The 24,804-nt window shown below is 37.0% G+C and overlaps 1 protein-coding gene across 2 annotated transcripts in view; it reads left to right on the forward strand.

Moving 5' to 3' along the window:
- Positions 1-24,804, forward strand: part of MAGI2 (membrane associated guanylate kinase, WW and PDZ domain containing 2) — a 1,189,042-nt gene that overhangs the window by 461,144 nt on the left and 703,094 nt on the right. The gene's annotated exons all lie outside the window — the stretch shown is intronic.

Genomic DNA, 24,804 nt, shown 5'->3' on the forward strand with positions numbered 1-24,804 from the left:
GTGCACCTAAATGACAAAAGGGCTCACTTGACCGTTTCTAACAGGTTATTTTGTTCTACCAATTCCAGGGGAGAAACATCATCTTCATTATTGTTTTTAACAATGATGAGTTAATGATAATAATACCATTGGGTGGCATCTATTTCTAGACTTCTCTGCAGATACCATCAGTACTATAGAAAGAAAGGGCGTGTTTTTTTTTCTTTTGAAAGCATTCTATCACACAAGTGGATTCACTACATCTAACGTGTTGGGCATTTTGTAATATTACCTGATTTACAAGTGGTAAACTTAATAGGAAGAAAACTGTCGAATTAGATTCTGTGGTGTGTTGATCTCAGTTTTTCAAATCACGTATAAAATGTAGGATGACTTTTTCCTTCAGATCTCTAACAGAACAGAATTAAAATTAGTTTAATCCTTGCCTCTTGGAGTTATGATATTATAAGATGCTCTCCTTCCGATTTCATAAAAATAGAAATGGTGGAAGGACTAGGGTTTGAGGTGTGTTTCCGATAGTGCTGCTGAATCTTAGCTGATCAGCGCACACTCCTGCCTAATTCATCTGTGACAGATGCCAGAATTAGCAAGATGGCTGCTCGTCTTTATGTTTGCCATCTGTTGTGAAGCTAATTGGTCTTACTGTTTTAATCAATGAACCAAAAGAATTCTAGAATTTTCTGGGACCCACAGGACTTGGAGACAACTCATCCTGACTACATATTTATTTTTCCATCCAACACGTATTTATTGAATTCCTACTCTGTGTCAGCCCGTGTTTGTATGCTGAGGATACAGTGACAGATGAAAGAAGCAAAGTGCATCGTTTAAGCTCAGATTCTGTGGGGAAGAGACATGATGAAAAGTAAATATGTGATCTAATTAATGTGATTAAGTCCTGTAAAGGAAAATAAGGTGGATAAAGGGATGAAGAAAGACGTCAGTTGGTGGAATGAAGTTATCATCTAAGATGGGATGGTCAGGCAGGTCCTTGAAGACATGACATTTGGGCAGGTATCCGAACGGAGGGAGGGAGAACCAAGGCATGTGGAGTGGAAGAATGTTGCACAAAGAGGGCTGAGCAGGTGGGAAGGACCTACGGAGAGAGCTTTCTTGATGTGCTCAGGGAATAGCAGAGGGATCAGAGAAGCTGGGATGGAGTGGGGATGGGAAGAAGCGCGAGTTAGATCAGAGAGGAAGGCAGGGACCTGCTCAAAAAGGCCTTGTCATGAAGAACTCTGGATTTTTGAACAAGCTGATAGGAAAATATCAAAGGAGGGTTTTGAGCAGAGGAATGAGAAGATCTTCTGCGTGTTTTTAAACGGTCCCATTAGCAGGCCCTGCAGGTTGGACTTGAGTGGCAGCAGGAAGCCTAGACAGGGAGCACCTGCGGTGGTCTCAGGTGGCTGTGGTGGTGGTTTTGACTTGAAGGGGCTGCAATAGAACGTGATGGAAACGGGGATTAATTCAAGGCTTTCACTAAATTATGTGTACAAGGTTACACGAGAGCGAAGGGGTTCATTTAAAGTAGTAAGCTGAGAAAGGATTTTGGTCTCTTCCACTTTAGAAAATGCATCTCAGAATACAGCTGCTTTTACAAGGCCCTCACAAGTCCAATAAGAATTCTTAGGGGCCACCTGGTGGCCAAGTGGTTAAGTTCGCGCCCTCCGCTTCGGCAGCCCAGGGTTTCACTGGTTCTGATCCTGGGTGCGGACATGGCACCGCTCATCAAGCCATGCTGAGGTGGCGTCCCACATAGCAAAACCAGAAGGGCCTACAATTAGAATATACAACTATGTACTGGGGTCTTTGGGGAGAAGAAGGGGAAAAAAATAATTAAAAAATCTTTTTAAATGGTGGCTCTACTTTTATTGAAGGCTCCAGTGAAGGCAGTAAGGAAACTTCTAATTTCTGGGCTGTTTGGGCAAGTGAACAACTTAATAAACACATTTTCTCCTGTATTTCCTAATACCTTTGCCCTCTGGCGATTGTGTAGACATCCTTATGGTGTGATGGACTGAAGCCCTGATGGTAACGGCTAACAGCAATTCTCGACACAGGCTGCGCGGTAGGATCACCTGGGAGACGGTTTCAAATTAGCGATGCCCGGCTCCCCCCCAGGTCAGTTAAATTAAGATCTCTAAGACTGTGACCCTGAGCATAAGTATTTTTCCAAAGTCCCAGGTGACTCTAATACTCAGTCAGGTTTTAGAACCTCTTCTTCACATACATTATATGATTTAAAACACATAATTTTATAAGGAAGGTATTCTGACTTTTGCTATTTACTAGATCAGGAAACTGAGGCTTTTAAAGGCTAAACTCTACCCAACTGGCAGATAGGCAAGGCAGGATCTTTATTTTTTTCAAACATTTTTATTATGTGATTTTTGTTATACACAAGTAATATATAGTAAATATAAGTTATTAAGCATAATATTAAAATAAGCAGTGAAACCACCACCTATTCAAATAACTAGCAAATTGCCAGAGCTGTGGAAGGTACTTGTATCTTTCCCAGTGCCCGCTCCCAGCCTCCTTGCCCAGCCCACACTACATTCTCAGTTCAGGAGTATTCTAACTTTGAGATGTACGATTCGGAAACAAGGATATACAGAAGACGAGTCTACATAATTTTTTAATTCAGAATTATACATTTGGTGAGCAATTGAAGGATAAAGGTATTTATTAGTAGTCATCTGGAAGATTATTTATTAAAATTTCTTTGAGCGTGACCATCAAAAGATATTAAGCAGTTACTTCTAGCTGCTACACCCTGAAAGCATCAGTTTACCTATGCACACAGGTAAGCCATCTGCTAGAATTCATTTTCTGATATCTCATTTTGCTCTTCCTTCTCTTTCTTGATGTAAAGTGATTTTTTTTAACTTTTTATTGAGATTATGATAGTTTAAAACCCTGTGGAATTTCAGTTGTACGTTATTGTTAGTCATGTTGTAGGTGCACCACTTCACCTTTGTACCCCCCCCACCCCTCTTTCCCCTGGTAACCACTAATCTGTTCTCTTTGTCTACATGTTTAACTTCCGCATATGAGTGGAGTCATACAGAGATTGTTTTTCTCTATCTGGCTTATTTCTCTTAACATAATACCCTCAAGGTCCATCCATGTTAGTGTGAATGGGACAATTTTATTATTTTTTATGGCTGAGTAGTATTCCATTGTATATATATATATACCATATCTTCTTTATCCAATCATCGGTTGATGGGCTGTTAGGTTGCTTCCACGTCTTGGCTATTGTAAATAATGCTGCAATGAACATAGGGGTGCACAGGACTTTTGGAATTGCTGATTTCAAGTTCTTTCGATAGGTGCCCAGTAGTGGGATGGCTGGGTCATACGGTATTTCAATTTTTAATTTTTTGAGAAATCTCCATACTGTTTTCCATAGTGGCTGCACCAGTTTGCATTCCCACCAGCAGTGTATGAGGGTTCCCTTTTCTCCACTTCCTCTCCAACTTGTGGTGTTTTTGTCTCGGTGATTATAGCCATTTTAACAGGTGTAAGGTGATGTCTTAGTGTAGTTCTGATTTGCATTTCCCTGATGATCAGTGATGATGAGCATCTTTTCATGTGTCTATTGGCCGTTCATATATCTTCTTTGGAGAAATGTCTGTTTATGTCCCCTGCCCATTTTTTGATGGGGTTGTTTGATTTTTTGTTGTTGAGTTGTGTGAGTTCCTTGTATAGTTTGGAGATTAACCAATGTAAAGTGATTTTTGAAATGTCATTTTGCAGGGTAGGATTTGACTACTTTTGAACCGAACTTGGATGCATTACTTTTAATGGCTATGTGTGTTCCTTCTATCACTTAAGTTTGGAGTCCTCTCTGTGCCTGGGGACCAAGTGCTTGACTCACAAAGAGCACAAGGAAGAAGAAATAACTTTATCAGTTTAAGTGCGTACAATCAACCCCAAACATCTTTATTTTCTCTCCCTCAACGCTCTCTTGCATAACACCTATTAAGCTGCAATTCTTGTGACATTTTTTTCCTGGTGCTCACATTGCCCCAATTTCAGCTACGTGAAAATTTTGAGAAGTGTCACATAAATGTCACGGTGAAGTGCTCTGTTTTCTATTTTAAATGTGAAGTCTCCTGCTATTGGGTAAGCATCCCTCTTAGTTATGAACGATGCCATAGAAGCCAGAGGTTTCCTGGAAAAGCCAGCTGTCCAGAAAAGAAAGCCTTAATTCGTAGTGTTTGCCAATTCCCACCGTGTAAATACCCCCAACACGGCCAAATTCCAGCTTTCAACGCGTCATCACTGCGTGCAGAGTTGGAACGAGCTGTGCAGTAACACATCAGTAGGTAGTATTTCTGCCATACAAATGCGATAGACGTAAATGTCTTCAAGAGTATAAATAATAGTAGTATGTAGTGAAATAAGTAGGAAGTGAGGAATTTGAATATTTATCTTTGTTTTTAATGTAATTTATTTACTTTTAAATTTATATGATTTGATTTTTAATAATGGCCTGTGTTTAACCTTAGCTCTCACAATTCCTGAAAGCTTAAAGGTTGGCTCCTCACAAGCCACTGTGAGCTGGCTCCAGCACACCATTTTCTCTCTGACCCTGTTTGAGTCTGGAGGGCTCCAGGGAGGGGGTGGCAAAGCTTCTAGGAACAGTGGCCACAGTGCCACAGGTGGGATTATTATCAATAAAGGAAGAATCAGTTTTGAGATTCTGCAGATTTTCAAGGAGATACAGATTTCTCACCCTCCAATTTGGATGGCAGAGCACATATTCCTTTAATGTAAGTTAGAAAAGGGCTTTTTTTTTTCCTTTAGAAGAGTGCTTTATACATAAAATTATATAAATGTGTTTAAGCCAGTCGAACTTAAAAGCTCTAAAGTATGGTACTACTGCCAGTCAAATGCGTTTGAGCTTCATTGTGAGTATTTTGGCTCAGTTACATTATGAATTAAATAGGATTTGGTCAACTGATCTGGAAACTCAACTGCTATTTATAAAATGTGGTTCTTTGAGCAAGTATTCTGGGTGCTTGTAACTTAGAGATGGCTATTTGAAACAAAACCACTTATTAAGTTGGCCATTTTTGTTAGTTATTATTGATTACCTTTTCTATTTTTTATGCTAGTCAGTGGAAATGACACCATAGAGATGATAAACATCTTTGAAAATACAGCTTGTCATGCCAAAGTGAAGATCATTATGCTCTAATCGGTAAAAGCTGAGTAATAGATTGGCTGGATACATGGATGTGTCATTCATGATATAAAACACAGCATTTATAAATATTTTTCCTCCCATTAGGAGAATGAATTTCCTGAATCATTTTCCATAGATTCAAATTGTAAGATATTTTTACTTTCCCTGGTGTGTATTTATTTATATTATTTTAAAATGGGGAGCTTTACCTGTTTAACTAAACAGAATGATTTATTTATGTTGACCTCACTGTACATCTTCCTTAGATATTTTATATTGCTCTGACAGGTTTTAAAGACAAGACAAGGGCTGTAAACTCTGCATGGAACAACTAAATGGGAGCCTAAAGATAGTTCGAAGTACACCAGGTGCTGGAAATGTGTGTATATAGAAAATGAAATTGGTTCTGAAACGTTATAGAGATAGACATGGCTCACAGAAATGCAGGAAATAAATGATGTCCTTCTTAAGTCTATTTGCTGAATGAGAATGGGCTTCTAAATTAACTTGATTTGTCATATAGATTGACAGGTAATTTTAGTCTAAACTTCCTTTTTAGAATTTAGTTCTCATTGAAACCTAACAATCTGAGTTGAAAAGAATCATTCCTTTTTTTCCTTTAGTTTAAAACATAGGACAATTGATTGGAAAAATCTTTCAATTGCGAAATACTTATATAATTTTGTGTGTTTACTCATAATTCATTATGCATAAGTATATTAGGATGGTTACAAAGTTAATTCATTTCATTTAATTCCAATGAAATAATTTGTTTAATTTGAACACTTTTCTTTTTTTAACAAAGCTATTAACCTTTAACTCGGTAATACAGAGATTTTCACACTGCTGTTTCTGCTAATGAAACCAAGTGAATTGGGTTGACCATACTCTCTCAACCTTTGAAATATGAAAGTCTTTAGTGCAAATAATGCTTTGAGTTCAACAGCAGGCCCTTGGAATCTTTGCTTTCATCTTTCATCTGAGTTGCCTGCACACATTTCCTAGAGCTGATAAACCATCAAGTAAGTCAGATGTAGGTCCTAGGGTTAATTTACAGCACTGAGTAAATCCACTCTTCTTTTCTTGAGACGCTACATAAATGTTTTGTGAAACAACTCTTCTTAATGTGTCCTATTTTGAGTTCTTCATTATTAAAATATTGAGAAGTTTGGTCAAAAGAAAAGATTTTGGAAAATCTGGATGTGGTTTGGGATGCTTTCTATTCTCATAAGACCTCTGTTTCAAAATTTTGGAGATTCTGTCACTTGGGTTAAAAATTATTAAATAATATTGTAAGTAGTGAAAGGTATATTGATTTAAACAGTAATGCAGAGATAAAGTTGAATGTGTGACCTTTATCCACCATATTTTCTTCCTGTTACCACCCATTTTGGACTTTTGGATTCAGAATATTTTCTAAAATATGCCAGTGGATTTATTTGTACTTTATATTCTCTTAGTTTACATGTTGATATACTTATCGTCTCTCATAGATCTGTTATTAAATCTTAAACCGATTTCTTGGAGAATTTGTGAAAATTTGCATTTGTTTGATGACTTGTGAGTGAAATGAGTGTCTTATGAATTGTGTTACCATTAATCATCCTTACAAATTTAGACATAAGTTTTAGAGATAAAATGGTTTTTGTGCATGAACATGAAGACTCTGATTATTTTCCCCTTAGGAAATGTTATTTTTTAATTGTAGGCCCAATTTTTTTTTTCCTGTTTTAAAGATGAAAGTTTTTAAAAAAATTATCTTCCTGCTCTTTTTTTTTTTTTGATCCTACAGTGTGGTTAGAAATTTGATTGAGAACTGAAGGTAGCGTGTTCCAGTTTTGATTTCATATCCCAATTTTTGCATTTACTGGCCGTGTAACCTTGTAAATCACTTGACCTCCTGGAGACCTTGTTATCTGTAAAGTGAGGGTGATAATTGAGATATACTACCTGTGAAAAGTGGTTTGAAATTCCAAAGTGCTCTACGCATGTTAGTTACATTTTCTTGGGTAAATCCAATTGATAAGATGGTAATTGTAGGGCAGAGATGAAAGAAGAAACAAGATAGGGGTTGGGTGGGGCAAGAGGATGTGTGTCTGAACACTGACCCACGCAGGACCAGGTGACCAGCCCCTGTGCATGGACGATAGCCACCTACTGGGATATGGCCATCTACAAAGCATAGTGTTGCTTTTTTCAAATGAATTAAAAATGTGAAACAGAGAAAATATTTAAGTGGATCCCAAACGTTAGAACTATAGAATCATCAGGATGCCTTGTTAGAACATCAATGGCTAAGCCTCACTCCCAGAATTTCTGATTCAGTATGTCAGAATGGGGCTAAGAAATTACATTTATGGAAAGATCTCTGGTGAACTTGAAGCTATTGGTTCAGGAAACACATTGTGAGAATAACGGATCTAGGCTGTGAATGGGAAGAATGCTAGAAAATTCCAGCTGGTCATTTAGTAAAAACTTGGCTGGCGTTTACTTTGCTGAAGAGAGACTTTATTTTGGATTAGATGACAGGATGGCGATTACTGATTGGGTCCTTAAAATACAAGAGTCACCATGTAATTTACCATTAGAAACATGTAATTTAGAGTTCAAAGGGAATTTAGAGTTAATCTTCATCATTTTCCAAATGGGAAAATGGAAGCCAAGAGGAGATAAGTGACAAATAATTACTGAAAAAATTACGTAATTATAAAAGTCACACAGAAAGTTCCTGACAAAATGAGCACCCAGTGCTCATTCTACTCCCAATGATGACTCTGGATGAGATATTTCTCTTACCCAAGCAGGCAAAGAAATTGAAAAAACGTGAACCAGAGAGGTATACTCTTGCCTAGATATTTGTGGGGAGACAGAAGTAGCACATTGTGGGCAGTTTTCATGACTCAGTCAGTCAATCACTTTGGCTCTAAGAAATTAAGATGCTTATAACGTCCATGGATTTTCCTTCCAATTATGCAGTTAATAAAGACTCATTAAAGATGTCAGGAATCAATTAATTTCTCATTAATGTAGCTCAGGTTAAAAAAGAAAAAGAATGCAAAATCTATCTTTAGATTGTTCTGAGTTTCCACTTAACATTATTTAAGATATTTGTCCCCCTAACTGGAACCTCACCTGCCTAATTGCTTAGTTTCAGTTGTTTCTCATTAATATGTAAATCAACTTGTTCATGTTCTAAGGTGGAGTAAGAGACATCTGCACTGCACGGGGTGTGGAGGGTGCGATGCAGAATGGCTCTGGGCAGCTTGTTGATGCAAATCCGTGGACTGCTGCTCCTTTCCATTCACCTCTCAGGAGAAGCTGCCTTCTGAAATTTCAGGCAATCGTATCTTTGCCACTCTGCAGCGATAGATTCGTTTGTTACCCTTCAACAGAATCAATCAACTGGAGTCAAATCATTTGGTAGAAGCTCAGCAGGCACAGTCTGTCCTTGAGCCAGGACGCCGAAGAGCTGAAAGGTGTTTTGGTAAAGGTTTTACATGCTGGGCTTAAAACCAGCTTCTCCTCCTGGAGCAAGTGGTGACTTACAGCCAGCAGATGGTCAAGAAGGCTGACTTAATTTCCTTTTACTTCTCAACTAGAAGAAAGGTAGCTGGTTTAAGAAATATGGTAAATTAAAATTTTAAAGTGTATATTTATATACATGGAAATGTGTAGATATGTTTTATACAAAACACAAACACACACACACACTCACATATATCTTCCTTGCAATGAGGGATCCCCCATACCCTCTGAGCTGACTGTCATATCATAGGTTCTGGTTCTAACACTGGCCAAGTGTCCTTGGGTCCCACTTCAAGTTCCTATGAGATAACTGGTTTGAGGTGTTGTCACTTGTAGCCTCAGTAAGATGTAAAGCCTCAGGATAGTGTCAGAGCCTCTGGCCCATTGAACTGGTCATCCTGGAGCACCATTAGCCTTGTTCCCTGAGCCACTGAGTTAACTCACTTTGGAGAACAATATTCTAATAGGAATAGCATCCATGGAGATTTTGTCATTTTTGATGGATTTTCTTCACTCAAAATTCTGAGGCCCTGGTAAACTACAACCGAAAAACACCTATAGCTCTATATTCTAGAACCTATAATGTATAATATATGCCAAACCAGAGTAATGAAGATCATGTTCTTGGCATACAAGGAGGAAGCTGTGAAGCTGCTATAGGTATATGCATATCATACCAGTTGTGCAAAACTAACTACTATTGGCACTCTCTGGGACCCCAATATCCTGATCAATATATATTCCCATTTATACTCTATATGTCACCACTCTGCATTATTGCCACCATAGGTCCTGTGTCCTCCCCCCATGCAGAAGGCAGTGGGAGTCAGGATAGCTTATTAGGGACTAATAACTGGACATTTCTGGCAAAATGAGCATCAGTACAGCTACCCAGAGATGAAATCTCTTCAAGTCCTGCGATTTTATTATAGCACGACATCTGGCAGGCAGTGAAAGGGCCCTTTGTCCATCTCAGCCAGCATGCCCCAGATCATGACAGTAATGCTTCTTGGATGTCTAGGAATGTACATCTTAAAGGTTGACTTTAGAAAGAGTTTTGGCTCCTTGAAGAAAGCTATGTTTTTAATGAAAATTATGGTATTATTTTAGATATGCATAAGTGCCGTGATTAAAATATAGCTCATAACATTACCTTCATTTAACTGTTTTTGCTGGTAATTAGTCCACTTCAATGCTGAAGCGTGAAATAGTTACCTGGGGTGCCCAGGCAGGTCTTCTGTAGCTGCTAATGAAACTCTCTATCGACTGTCTTAAATAAACCACTACTATTATTTTCAATAAATGCGAATTGTTACCTACCACATGCAGGAAACTGAGCCGAGCATTGAAGAACCTATTAACAGTCTAAGACCATCTACAGCATCCTATACTTCAGAGGGTTTACCGTTGAGTTGGGTGAATCCAGGACCAGCTACATAATTTACAAGGTCCAGTGCAAAGTGAAAATGTAGGACTCCTCATTTAAAAATTATTAAGAAATCTAAGACAGCAACAGCAGAGCATGAAACCAAGCATGTGGCCCTTCTGAGTGTCAGGGATCCTGCGTGACTGAACAAGCCACATACGCCTATGATGCCAGCCCTAAATGAAACAAAAATGAACATAAATTGAGCATTTCTAGGTGATAGATATAATGTGCTAAGCTCTTTACTTCACATTATCTCATTTAATTCTCACGGTGACTTTGTGGAGTGGATACTGTTACTACAGTTTATGAAGAAGAAAGTGAGGCTCAAAGAGGTTGAATAGTGGGTCACATAACCAGTGGAATTTAATTTCAGATTAGACTCTCATCAAGCCATTATTTAGGGAACGTAAGACATACTTAGAAAACTGACTCAGCCTACGAGGCATCAAATCCTAAATGTCTGAATGCTATTTCAGTAAATGTTTTAATCAATGAATTGTTTTTAGGCAGGCCAGCTCAGAACAGCTATGATGTTACACAGCCTCTGAAAAATTCAGTCATCATCGCGTAAAATTAAATCAATCAATAAATGAGCCAGTGGTAGCGATGGAGGAAATCACTAATACTTTTGATTTGACATTGTGTGGGAAAAACTTAATCAATAATTTAGAAGATTTTAATTTTTTTGTTTTATTGTCACAGTTTCTGACAGCTCAGCCAATGGTCCTCTTAGCTGCCCTTGTATGAGATAATGTGGGATTAAAACAAACCTGATTAATAACATATCCTTGACTGCAAGCTTTGACCCTTGACCCTCAAGAGCCCCCTCAGTGCTGTTAAATTCTTCTCTTTCCCCACAGCTGAGGTTCTGCTTGCTAGGATGGAGTAACATCATTAGTGTCTTCAGGACAAAACTACCACTAACTATTGTGTTTCTTTGCTGATTTGCTTTGTGAGCACACAGTGAATTATACACATAAGAAAATTTATTCCCAAAATAATGTCTTGGATGCATTTGAATCATGTACATTGTAGACTTCTGCTTAGCAAGCACTCCATTACCACACTTGTCAAACATCTAACAGATGAGTACTGTATCTTATTAGAATACATCAGACAACAAAACTCTTACCACTTTATATTGGCTTGGATTAATAAAGAAGCCACTCATTATTCCCCTGAATTCAGAGAATCTTAAAATAAATCAATGTATGAAAAGCAGTATTGCAAGTTAATGTTTATAATATATATAAATATAAATATTTTAAAAGTTTGATGAAATTAACAGATAAGCCCGGATCATTTTGTAGTGCCAGAAAAGGAAGGTCATGCTCAAAAAACACAATGATGAGGATGTATCAAAGGGACATGGAAGCCAACTGGAAGAGGTCCCAATGGCCAAAGCTGGGACACTTTGAGCACCACCATGTGGTATTAGAATATAACCCAAAACATAAAATAAATATGTATGCGTTCATACTCATATAAGTAAGTGATTGAGTAAATAATAGATGGGGACAAATAGACAAATCTCCTTACAGAGGAAAATCAAATAATTTGTGTAGATACTCTACCATCAAGGATGGGGAGCAGAATTCCACACCCCTTTAAGTGTGGGCTGCACACAGCACCTTCCTCTGAAAAGCATGGTATGGAAAAGGGGAAAAAAGAGTAACTTTGCAGTAGAGAAAACGGATGAATACTCCCTCAGCTAAATGATGAAAGTTAATGTCATCAGTGCTAACTAATGGAACAACATGTCTTGATATCATGTGATGCAAATTGCACTTTCCTCTATAAACCTCCTCTCCGAAACCCATAACCGCAGTCTAAGCATGAGTCAGACATACATTAACAGAGGGGTACTCCACAGAGTACCTGACCAGACCTCCTCAAAGTGATCAAGGTCACCAAAAACAGGGAAAGTCTGAGAAACTGTCACAGTTGAAACAAGGCTAAGGAGTCATGATGACTGAATGTAATGTGGTGTTCTGGAGTAGAATGAAGACCTTAGGGGTAAACTGAGGAAATCTGAATAAATTATGGACTTCAATTATAAAAATAGTATTAATAATTGTATTCAGCCTCAGTTGTCACAATCATGTTCTTCAGAACAGATCAGTGTGAGCTAAGATCCAATACAAAATCAAAGTTGTGTATATTTGTCCCGTTTCTTTTAATTTTCCGATGTCTTTTTGGTGAGAGCATTTCGACTTGCTGAAAAGATCATGTCGTTTCTTCTGTAGAATATCTCACCTTCTGAATTTGTTTTATCACTTTCTTGTGATCTCAATTTCTTGTTGTTGTAACCTTAATTATATTTAAATTAAATGTTTGTCAACATAAAAAAACAAGGGAAAATTTTATTGAATGACCTTTCCTTTGGAATTATGAAATCAGTCTATCAAATCATCCCAGGGCTTTCATCTTTATACATAATGTTAACTATTGTTATGTGGACAAAACAGTTATTTAAAACTGTGTTAAAATGTGGATCCAGCTACTGTCATTGTATAAGCAGTTAACTGCAACTAAGGTCAAATATAGATGCTGTGAATGTCCCTTCCTTGGGTGGAATGATGATTGACGTCATTGAACAAAAGTATTATGCTTTGTGAAAAAAGAACAATCTGAATTGAAAATGGAGAGAGGGTCTGAACAGACATTTTTCCAAAGAAGACACACAGATGGCCAACAGATACATGAAAAGATGCTCAACTTCACTAGTCACCAGGGAAATGCAAGTCAACACCACAATGAGCTATCACCTCATACCTGTTAGAATGGCCATTATCAAAAAATAAGAAGTAAGTGTTGGTGAGGATGTGGAGAAAAGGAAACCCTTGCACACTGTTGATGGGCATGTAAATTGGTGCAGCCACTATGGCTCTGCAATAAAATACCATAAATAAGACCACAATCTTTAAAATGGTATTACTTCTTTAAAAATCATTTCTAGGGGCTGGCCTGGTTGCCTAGTGGTTAAGTTTGCATGCTCCGCTTCAGTGGCCTGGGGTTTGTGGTTTCGGATCCCAGGCATGGACCTACACACTGTGCAGCATTCCACATAAAATAGAGGAGGATTAGCACAGATGTTAGCTCAGGGACAATATTACTCAAGCAAAAAGAGAAAGATGGGCACAGATGTTAGCTCAGGGCCAATCTTCCCCATGGAAATTAAAAAAATCATTTCTATTAGGTCTGGTTTTAACATGTTAGAAACAATGCTCATTAGAGGAATTTATTGCTGAGAGAGAAGTCACCTGGCAGCAAGTCAGAGGGCTACATTTTATTGACAATGTATACAATAAATTCCTCAGTTCCCTAAGTGGTCTAATGAATATGAAACATCTCCACCTGTTGACATGACTGGTTTCCAGTTATATTGCTTTCCTGTCAAGGCCACACCCTCATTTGATAGGCCATCTATGTTTAGGCTTATTTGTAAGTTGGTGGTTTAGAGGTCAAAATGCATTTTTCATAGAATCCATTTTATGAATGATAAATTTATAGTCAATTCCAGCTAATTATGTTTTATTTTTATTATCGTTGTTTAGTTTATAAGATAATTTTATTGTACAAAATTGGGAACGTATGAAAAAGTAAAAATAGTAAAATAAAATCACTTGCATAGTATGTTAATCAAAGCTTTTTCCTCATTTATATAAATATATTTTTACAAAATTAAAATCATTCTATATTTTTTTATAACTTGCTTTATTCACCTAACATTTAAAAGATATTGCTGTTGTATTTTGAGGAGGTTTGTTGGCAGTGAATTTTTTTATAACAAAGTGATAGGTATATAATAATATAGAACAAAAAGTCAGTCATGAGTATTTTATAACAAAGAGAGCTAGACCACTGCCATCCCTAATGCCCCCAGCCCCAGAAGTAGCCTATTTCCATGTTTTGCTGTTCTCTCCAGTGTTCATCTTCACATTTATAAGCAGCGTGCCTATACAGCAATTTCTTTTTAAATTGTTTCGAACTAAAAACCATCAATAATAAGATTCACGTGGTACAAAATCGAGCGGTATGTTGGTTATATGGCAGAAGTATTCTTTCCACCACTGCCGCCTCTATATTGTCCAGAAGTTTCATAAGAAAGCGTGCAGGGGAGGTAAACTTTTCAGCCATTCAAACATTCGTTATTAGTCTTACATTCAACTGAATTTGGCTGAGCATAGAATTCTAGGTCGGAAATCATTTCCCTTGAGAATTTTGAAGGCATCGTTTATTATCTTCGAGCTTTCAGTATATCTGAGAACTTCTTTGCCATTTTTCTTCTTGATTTTTGCATTAGATGTGTTTCCTCCTTGGGAGCTTTTCACTTTTGTCATTGGTGACCTGAAAATCTCACGGAGATGAGCTCCATCTGCATCTCTGGATTTATTCGTTTAGCTGGATAACCAGCCATTGAAGTCTAGAAACTCATATCTTTCAGTTAAGGAGTCTTTTATTTTATATTTGTAGTGTTCTTTTTGGAAATTTTATTAGTCAGCTGTTTGGCGTCTTGTGTTGATTTTCTGCTTTGTTTAATTTATTCTTTTATCTTCTGTTGTCTAATGCTTTGTCTTTTTTTTTCTCACCCAGAGAAATTTTCTCAATCTTATCCTCCAACTCTTGTCTGAATACTTTATGTCAACTGTCATAGTTTTAATTTCGAGGTGCTTTTTCTTGTTCTCTGGTTGTTTCTTTTGTTCCTTTTTTAAAGTAGCATACGGTTCTTGTTCAATGAATGCATTATCGTCTGTTCTCTCTCCTTGGTATGAAGTACTTTCTGTTTAAATACTTTCTTCTATTCTGCATTGTGAGACACCACAAAGTTGGCTAGAAACTGTCTGAATGAAAAGGCCTTAGACTTTACCGAAAGGCAGTGTGTTGGACAATGAGATTTACCTATGGAGATCTACAGATGCTGGAGCTGTGGGTCTTTTCTCTCGGTTAATTCAGTTTCTGTCGAAAAGGGCATTCCAACCTCCTGTCTACCGGTTGGTATCCTGGAGCTGGGACACAAAGAAAAATAGGGCTGGGAGGTTTTACCATTTAGTCTGTGAGTTTTAATTTAATCCCTATTTTTTCAAGTCCAGCCCCTTACTTTTTTTGATCCACTCTGCCTGGACGCCCCAGGTGTACAACCTCTCTGAAGAACATCCCTCAAAATTTCTTCTTTATATGGAGAGTGGTAGTTGTCAGCAGCGTGACGGAAACTTGGGAAATTCTGATACAGATTTTTTAAGTCTCATTCTGCTGCACCTCACCCCGTCTGCCACGTGACCAGTTGCTCCCAACCATTCTGGGGTCCTGCAAGGCCAGTTTACCTGCTTCTAGTTGGTAAGCCCCGCTGAAGTTTGACCTTTCTGTCTTCTGCCAAGTGGTGTACCATTTCTCTGTCCACTTTCTCTCTGGACAGATTGTATTCAAATTACATGTACGCTAGAATTCATGTGAATTTCTTGTGTGTAGGTCTTTTTGGTGACTTTTCAGAGGCTGCAGCAGACACATCTTTAGTCTTTGAAGTCTCAATTACATATATTAATCATTTCAATCATGTGATTACCTATTCCCCCAAAACACATACGTAAACACATATACATGTGCTCATATTCTTCTTCCATCACATGAATGGATGACCATAGTTTATTGGCTAAATCCCTATAATTAGACATTTGAGGTTTTTACATGAATCTTTCTATTACTATATCACTGAGACAAAAATCATCTCATACATAAATCTTTGATTGTGTCTATGATTATTTCTTCTAATTCAAGAAGACAAATAACTGAGTCAAAGTTAATGAAAAATTTAAAGCCCTTTGATATACATTGCTAAAATTGTTATCCCTCACACTCAGAAATATGTTATCGATTTATACTTATAATGCACAATGCTTCCCATTTCCTATGTAACCAAAAAATAAATCTTATTTATTTTTTTATTTTATAATTTGAGAAATAATGTGATATTTCTTAGTGTACAATTATATTTTTAAATTTAAAACTATCCATCTTTTTGCTTTGTTAATCCCTTTTACTGTAATACATAGAAAGAATTTTCTACCCTAAAGCAGATATTTATGTAAATTTTCTTCTTTCCAACTCTACTATAATTAAATAGTAAAAATTTTATATTACTTCATTTTAATCTTAATTCTTTAAGACATCTGGAGTGTAATAATAGCTAAATTGCTTTGAATACTTACTATGTAGCAGACGTTATTTTAAATACATATTTAAACTCATTTGATTAACTTTCAGAAAAGCATTACTATTATCCACATTTTATACATAAGAACACTAGAATTCTTTATGCATGGATTTTTTTTCCTATTTTCCCACAATTTATAATGTTACCTTATCCACTCTGCTATTGTTGGGTACAGTGTTCTAGAAATGTCAATTATGCTGGGAGTATGAAGGTTTTGTCCAAATCTTTTATATTCTCACTGATTGTTTTGTCTGATTGTTCTATCAATTACCAATAGAGGTGTTGTTTAAATTTCCAACCATGCTTGAGGATTTGTCAGTTTTTCACTTTAGTTCTGTCAAGTTTGCTTCCTGTCCTTTGAAGCTCTCTTATAAATTACAAGAACAGTTATAATGTTATATCTTTCTGCATAGCTGACTTCTTATCTGGGTAGTAGGTCTGTTTTTGTCTGTGTTCATCTTTATTGTTCTTAAGTCTATTTTGCCTGTATTCTCTCCAGCCTGAAGGCTGCCTTTAGCTCTTTTTGTATTTGATTACTGCTAGTCGTGAATTCTTCTAGTTTTTTTTTTTATCTGAAATGCTTTCTATTTTACATTCATATGTGAAGTATACTTTTGCTGCATATAGAATTCTTAGTTGAAAATTCTTTGTTGTTGTTTTAACACTTTGAATATGTTTTTTCAATGTATTCCAGGCTCCATTATTCCTGATGAGAAGCCAACAGTTAAACATATCATTATTCTTTTGTGTGTAATGTGTTGTTTTTTTCTTTCTGCTTTCAACATTTTTATTCTCATTTTCTCTCTGTGTGTCTTTCTCTGTGTCCCTCTCTCTGTCTCTGTCTCTCTCTCTCTATTTCTTTCCCTTTGGTAGTACCATTATAACTGTGATATGATTCTCCTTTCTGTCTCCTGCTTCAGGTTCATTGAAATTCCTGGATCTGCAAGTCAATGTGTGTGTATTTTAACCAAATGGGAGGAAGTTGGGAGTTTTATTTCCCCAAATTATTTTTCTCTTTTTTTCTGACTTTTCTTTGTTCCTCTGGAACTCCAATTACATGTATTTTGGAACAATTGGTATTGTCCCAAATTTCTGAAGCTTTGTTCATTTTATTAAATCATCTTTTTCTCTGTTGTTAAGATTGGATGACTTCTATTAATATGTTATCAAGTTCACTGATTTTTTTTTTTTTTTGCCATATCTAAACTTCTGTGGAGTTATTCTAGTGATTTTTTCATTTTAACTTTCAATCATTTTTGTAGTTTTCATTTCTGAGTTCACATTTTTACCAATTGCTTTGAATTTTTTGCCATATTCAACCTCTGGTCTCTTGGAATCACTTTCTGTTTGCTTTCTTTTGTAGAGTATGGCTCACACTCTACTCTTTCTTTGCATATTTACTAACTTTGGTTGAAAACTGGTCATTTTAGGTAATACATTGTAGTGACAACATATACCGTGTTATTCTGAGTGTTGGTGTTTTTTTTCTTCTGGTAGGTAATCAGTTTGCCTAAAGTCAAACTGTACATTTGTCTCCCCATGAAGAGCAGAAACTGATGTCACTGCTCAGTGCTTTCAGTGTCAAGCTGCTGTCTCGCACCCCACCTGGTATCCTCGGGGTATCTTCTGAGTCAAGGATATGGGCAGAGTTTACATGCAGATTTAGTGACATCCTCTCTGTGAATCTCTCACTTCTGTTGCTTCTTTTGTAAGCTGTCACTGCTTTGCCATCCCTGAGCTTTGTCCTCTGAGTCAGACTTCAGCTTTTTGCTTCTTGAGCTGAGCACAGGTTGGAGAATGCACTCAACCAAAAAGGCTATTAACTCTTGAATCTGACCTTTAAAGGGTAGATTTCTCTCTCACCCTGCCTGCTTTTATTTTCTGTTCCCCCCACTGTCCTCACGTGTACTGTGGTGGACAGCCAGGGATTTTGATGGAGTTTGTATTCAGATTTTGTGTCTCACCTTTTCTGGAGCTCTTTTGCTTCTGGAGTTCCCTCCCTAAGTTTCTGGCTGCTTGGCCAGCCTCAGACTCTGTAGGGAGACACCTGGAGCTGAGAAGTCTTCAGGTTTACACGTCTAGAGCTGCAGAGGGTTGAGGGGTCTCCTTAGGCAAAAATTCGCACTCACACTTCATCCCATTATAGTTGCAATCTTTCAAGGATAAAGCTCTCATTTCTGCTTGCATTTAGTCACTCTCTATTTTATACAATAGTGGGTTTTAATAATATTTTTATTCAGTTTTTGTAATTATTATCCTTAGGAGGGTTCATACAACTCTTTCATTCTGCCATTTATGGGGGCTCAGTGAGCCAAGGAGTCAAAAGAAAGATCTCTTGGACTCTCAAGATCTGGTAGTAGTGCTCCTTTATTCAGAGAATAGCATGGAGACAGACCCATGAGCAGTGAAAAGCTGCAGCATGGGGACAGGACCCATGGGCAGTGAAGAGCTGCAGGCATGGGGCCAGGACCCATGGGCAGTGAAAAGCTGCAGGGATGGGGACAGGACCCATGGGCAGTGAAGAGCTGCAGGCATGGGGACAGGACCCATGGGCAGTGAAAAGCTGCAGGGATGGGGACAGGACACATGGGCAGTGAAGAGCTGCAGCATGGGGACAGGACCCATGGGCAGTGAAGGGCTGCAGCATGGGGACAGGACCCACGGGCAGTGAAGAGCTGCAATGTCTTGAGGGTAGGGCTAAATTTATAACGCATAGGTACATGACTTATTTTTACTAGACGAAGGAAAGATGATGTAAAAAGAAATTAAATGGTATCAGTGCAGGTGGGGGTCTGGTCATATAATTTTAGATATGAATCGGGTCATATAGATCATCATGGAGGCCAGGATGCCTTGGGCTTCTCTCCCTGGGGCAGCCTTGATCCACATCATCGTTACCAGAAGCCAGAACACTGTCCTCACAATTTGAAATGTTTTCTCATTAGATACTAAATATTAATATGCATTTGTGTCATTCTTTGGGCTTTCCAGACTATACCAGTCTGATTTAATTATTGTTGTTTTAATATCTAAATATGCAAGTGCCTTTATTTTTTGGTTTTGAAATTGAAATGACAATTCCAATTATTTTTATGTAGGAATATCGTGTGCCTCTTTTTATTCAAGTCTTTCCTGTCAATAAAATTTTGTCATTGTTTTCATAGTCTTTCACATTTTTTGATCATTGTATGTCTTATTTGGAAAGTATATTTGATAATGTTTGTTGCTATTATGAATTGGATCTTTTTAAATCATATTTCATATGCAATTATCCTTGTAACATAAGAAAGATATTAATTTTTTGTCATTTTTATGAACAGCCACCTCAGTGAACTGAATTATTATAATTGGTTTTCAGTTGATTCTCTTGGGTTTTCTCAGTAGGCAGTGATTACCTGGAAATAAGTAATGATAGTTTGTCTTTTTTTATAACACTAGAATCATGTTATTACCTTTCCACTGTAGGCAGGCTTTCTTTTGCTTTATGCTGCACTTGAAGCAGTACTCAACGCTTACTTGCCCCCCCATCCCCACCCAAAAGAAATTCTACTCTGTCATAGTAACATCTTTTATTTCATAGAGGAGCCTTAGGAGATATGAATTGCATATTGCACAATCTTTTACACACACACACATCTCACACATTAGCATTAAACATCCCTTCTTAAAATTGTAATCTAGGCTATCAAATGTAGATTTGCCCCCTCATTCTGATCTTCCTGTGCTCACACTCTTCCTTCTTCCTCACCAGCTCTTGCTCTCCAAATTTCCTCTAAATCTCCTCTGTCCTCAGCACCATTTGACTCATAGGCCACAGAGGTCTCCCTCTGGGGGTGGACAGAAAAGGTGGATCTTCTGCTACCAAGCAAACAAAAACATAAACAACAACAAAATTTTAATCTGTTAAATTTTCCGAGAAAGAATCCTGGAAAAAAGAAAGAATCTCATAAGTTATTCTTCTCTTACTCCTGATAAAAACAGGAATGTCACTAATATTTTACTATTTAGTATGATTTTGGCTTATGGCTTGAGATTGAAATTCTTAATCATGTGAAGAAAGTATGTTTTAATTACTGGCTCACTGAGATTTAAGGAATGTATGTTGACTTTGTCCAATGCAATTTTATTCTCTCTCATAATTTCTTATTTAACTTATGGGTGAGATGCATTATGTGAATATATTTCCCAACATTAAGCAACCTCATATTTTTAGAATATAACTCACTTTGTAATCATGTATTATTTGTTTAAAAAATTGCTCTGTTTTTATATAGTAATGTTTCATTTAGATTTTTTTCATTTATATTTATAAATGAGGTTCATTAAATTTGTCAGCACCTTCCTTTCCTTGCAATCTCCAGATTTTGTATCTGTGTATTTTAGCAAATATCACAAGAATCTCTAGGGAAAAAATAGCTTGTCTTTTTACACTTTGGTTTTCTCTGAGGGAAAAGGAGGTGAACGTATTCATAAGTATGCTTTGGGAGAAGCCAGCTGAAAGAAGAGAAGAAAGGAGAGGGGGGTGTGTGTGGGGGGGGGGGTTGACATTGAGCAAGGTCAAGAATTAATTTTAATACTTATATTTTATAGCCATATGCTGGTATATATTAGCTACAGTGTTATGATTTTTTATCCTAATCTTTCATAATTATTACAGGTTTTTTAAACTAAACTCTTAGGGTTTTTTTTCCTGGAAACATATATGATTACAAAACTCTCTAAGATTTTATTTGTAATTGTGTTTCTGCCAAATTCACATACAAATGTTAACTTCTCTAGATAGTATAAAAATTGGTGACAACCTTAGTCCTTTAAAAATGTATATATTACTTCCTTGTTTTGTAGAGTTTAATGTTGAGGAAAGTGTGAAATCAACCTGAACTTTGTTCCTTTTAGGCAACATACTTTGCTTTAATTTGTTTTGTTGTTTTCTGATGCATCTAAGTTTTCGTAGCATATGAATTCTAATTATTCTCCGAGGAATGGTTGCTAATCTCATTATGTGTTCCACTTGAGATCTGAAAAACCCTTTATATCAGATACTCTGGTTCTTTTGGAGAATAGGTAAGCTTTTATCTATTACAGATTGGTAATTTTTGTCTTGCCTTTGAGAGGCATAGTAGTATAAAGGCTGTACATAGAGCTTGGGCCCTGGAGCCAGACTGAGATGGAAACCTTTCTCTTCCACTTACCCACTGTGTGACTTTGGGCGTGTTTCTGACCCTCAGTTTCCTCGTTTATAAAATGCATGTAGTAATAGAACAGCTGACAGCTTTGCATGAGGTTCAAAAGCGTTGAAGCACTTACGGAGTGCACGGTACGTAGTGGACAGTCAGTGAGTGAGGTATTTTACTGTTTCTCAGTTTGTTTCTGACTATTCTTAAGACTTACTAATCCGCTGGTAATTATACTGCTTCTCATCATTTTAATACATTATGTATTTGCGTTCAAAATTTGCTTTCCGTTGTTGTTCTGTACGTCACTCTGAAATCTCTGCTGCGTATAATTTGTTTGTAATGCTTCTCACGAAGATTAAAATCCTGCTGTTGAATTTTAATGACTTTCCAGTTTTTCTTACATCCACACATTCTCCTCTCAGCCCGCTTTCTTCCAATCTTGGTTGCTCTCTTATTATTATTTCTACCATGCTTTTCTTTTTCCCCATGGAAGTCATGTTTAAATGCATTTCAAGCCCAAAGCATATGCTTTCAAAAATCTATTTCTGTAGCCTCTAGTCGATCCTTCTCAAATGCGCTGCTCCCTCCACATCCTAAGGGCTATGTTCTCCTTCTCTTATGTTGCAGGCTCTGGTTGTCTCCCCCTCCACCTTTTTTTTTTTTTTTTTGGCATGTTTAATTCATGAACAGGGAAAGGAGTATGTAGGCCATGTATGTAGATATTCCTTGGTCCCTTTTCTGTACACCTGACTGTGTGTTGAATCTTCCTCAGTTATCTTTAGCTGGAGAGCTGGTTGATGTAAATTGGTACTAACCCTTTAGTTATTCAACAGAAAGTCAGATTGCAAGAACATCATTTGACCTCACTTCTGCATATGTCCAGCATCTTAAAGCAGCTGCATGAGGTAGTCTCGGGGTTCATAGCAGCCTCAATAAGCAGAAAACTAGTGGGACAGTAGAGGATCACCCAAGGAAGAAGCCTGGGACCCACTAACTAGCATGAAGGGTAAAACAGGCAGAAAAGCAGATACAGAAAATTGCCTAATGGTCTCCTTGATTTCACATAAGAGGAGAAACAGAGATAAAGTTTCTTCTATCAACTGTAAATGTCCATGACCATGCTTCCTGATTCATCCAGGTCAGGCTGGATTATGCCCATCCAGTTAACATACCTATTCACTCTCAAAGTGTCTCTGTTAAATGCTAAGTTATATGTCCCTCCCCCATATCCAGGCTTTCTTCACTCTCCATCAAGCTGCTGAATATCTGAAGAGATAACACAGTGTTGTATTAACTGACTCTCCAATCAAAGATAGATGAAGACGTTTCTAAGCAGTCAGTGTAGCATAAACAGACAATTGGGAAATTGCATGTAACAAAGTACCCTATTTTCCTAGAGTCAATAATAATGTTCTGTGCTAAGGAATTCTGGATCCCAATCAAGTTATCAGTTCATTTTTATTCTTGGTCACGATTAATTTATGAACGCCAGTACCCTTGATTATATTTTTCTCCTCCCAAGAAACAAAGCTTTTGAAAAGGTAAATAAAAAGTATATCATATTGCATGTTTTCTGGAAAATATCTAAATAGTTTGTCCCCTCTCTCACCTCGTCCCTCACTAGTTTATATGGCTCTTCTATGGTCTTTGGGAAGTTATCATTATCCATAATTTCTCCTGACTGTAATCATCTGTGTTTAAGGAAAATCTAAATCTTCCTGGACCTTAGTCGACTCTCTGTAATATGAAGGATTTCAGATAGAGTTGGCTAAATTGCCTTCTAAAAATTTATAAATATATGATTCTCTGTTCCCACAATGTCACTTCTATATTCCCCACTGCAACATTATGGTCATGGACATTTCTTCATAATGAAATGCTATTCTCTTCCCTCTCCTACCAATTAGAGCAATTTCCTTTGAACAAGATGTACTTTCCCATTGCCATGTTCCAGTCAATCACATCCCTCTAAATCTCAGTGAAACCTTGTGTTAAATTTCTCTTCTTGTGTTAAAATTTCAAGGCCATTTATTTCTTATCCATTCTCTGTGCATTTCTTTATAAACATTTGAGGCTACAAATAATATCCCACCCATCTTCTGTATTGATTCCTTCTAGAATAACCAAATATGAGCAACCACCCACTTATGTTTCTATCCATCAATATTTTACAATTTCAGTTTCAATTTCAACTATATATTTTCCATCAGTCAAATTTCCTTTTAAGGTGCCCTTGGCTAAGGGTCTTGACAAAACTTTCTTTACCCTTACACTATTGCTCGTTAGGAGTCCTTAATTTTAGTGTCATGAACCTAATAGAGGAAATGTCCTCTTTTTCTACTCTATGGAACCAATTTTTCAAATCACACATCTTCTCTCTTTTTTCAAAATTATATACTTACACTAGAAAAGATTCAAACAGCACCTCTGCCCTCATGACTCTGAGTTTCCTACAAAGGATTTTGAAGAGACTAGAGACGAGATTCCAGATTTATACCCAAGTAGGTTATGTAATGAAAGCATAGAACTCTCTTGACTGCACAGGGCTCTGATTAATGACAGTCTTTAAACCGAGATTTTTGTTGATTAAAGGCAACTTTTGAAATGCGAGCACTAGTTTCATGTTCCTGGACACCTAAGATGAAAGAAGTCTTCTCTCCTTCAAGACAGAGGGGAGGTAACTTTGCTCACATCATTTTCTTCAGCTTTCTGCATCTCACTGCCCCTTCTCTTCTTTTGTCATTTTCAGTGAAATTTAAACTTCTATTAAAAATTTGAAAAGTACTAGGGGACAAAAATGAACTATAAGGGTCTATCTTCAAAGGACAAAGGCAATGAAAGTTAAGGAAATCAGATGTGTTTAGTATCCTATTTTATGACAACCAAAAATTAGACGAGAGCAAAATGAAAATGAAATAAGGTATTTTTATGAAAATTGGTTAAAATTTTACATGTGAATTCCAACCTGTTATTAAAATTTTCTGAGCCAGACAGAAAATTGAATGCAGATAAGGAACAGCACTCAGTGACAGTGACATTTCCTGACAGAGCAACGCTTTGCATATCCGCAGGTCTAATTATATTCACCCTGACAGCATCAATTTAACCCATTCACGAGAGGAAAGTGCTTCTGATAAGACCAATGATCTAAGCATTCATCTGGATGCCAATCTAGTTTGGCAATATATATTTAAAATGTACAATTAATTTTCAATAGTTAATGTATAAATGATAAACATAATTTCTCATCAATGCTGTAGGAATG

Source organism: Equus quagga, chromosome 8, assembly GCF_021613505.1.
Source record: "Equus quagga isolate Etosha38 chromosome 8, UCLA_HA_Equagga_1.0, whole genome shotgun sequence".
In the NCBI taxonomy this organism is placed as follows: domain Eukaryota; kingdom Metazoa; phylum Chordata; class Mammalia; order Perissodactyla; family Equidae; genus Equus; species Equus quagga.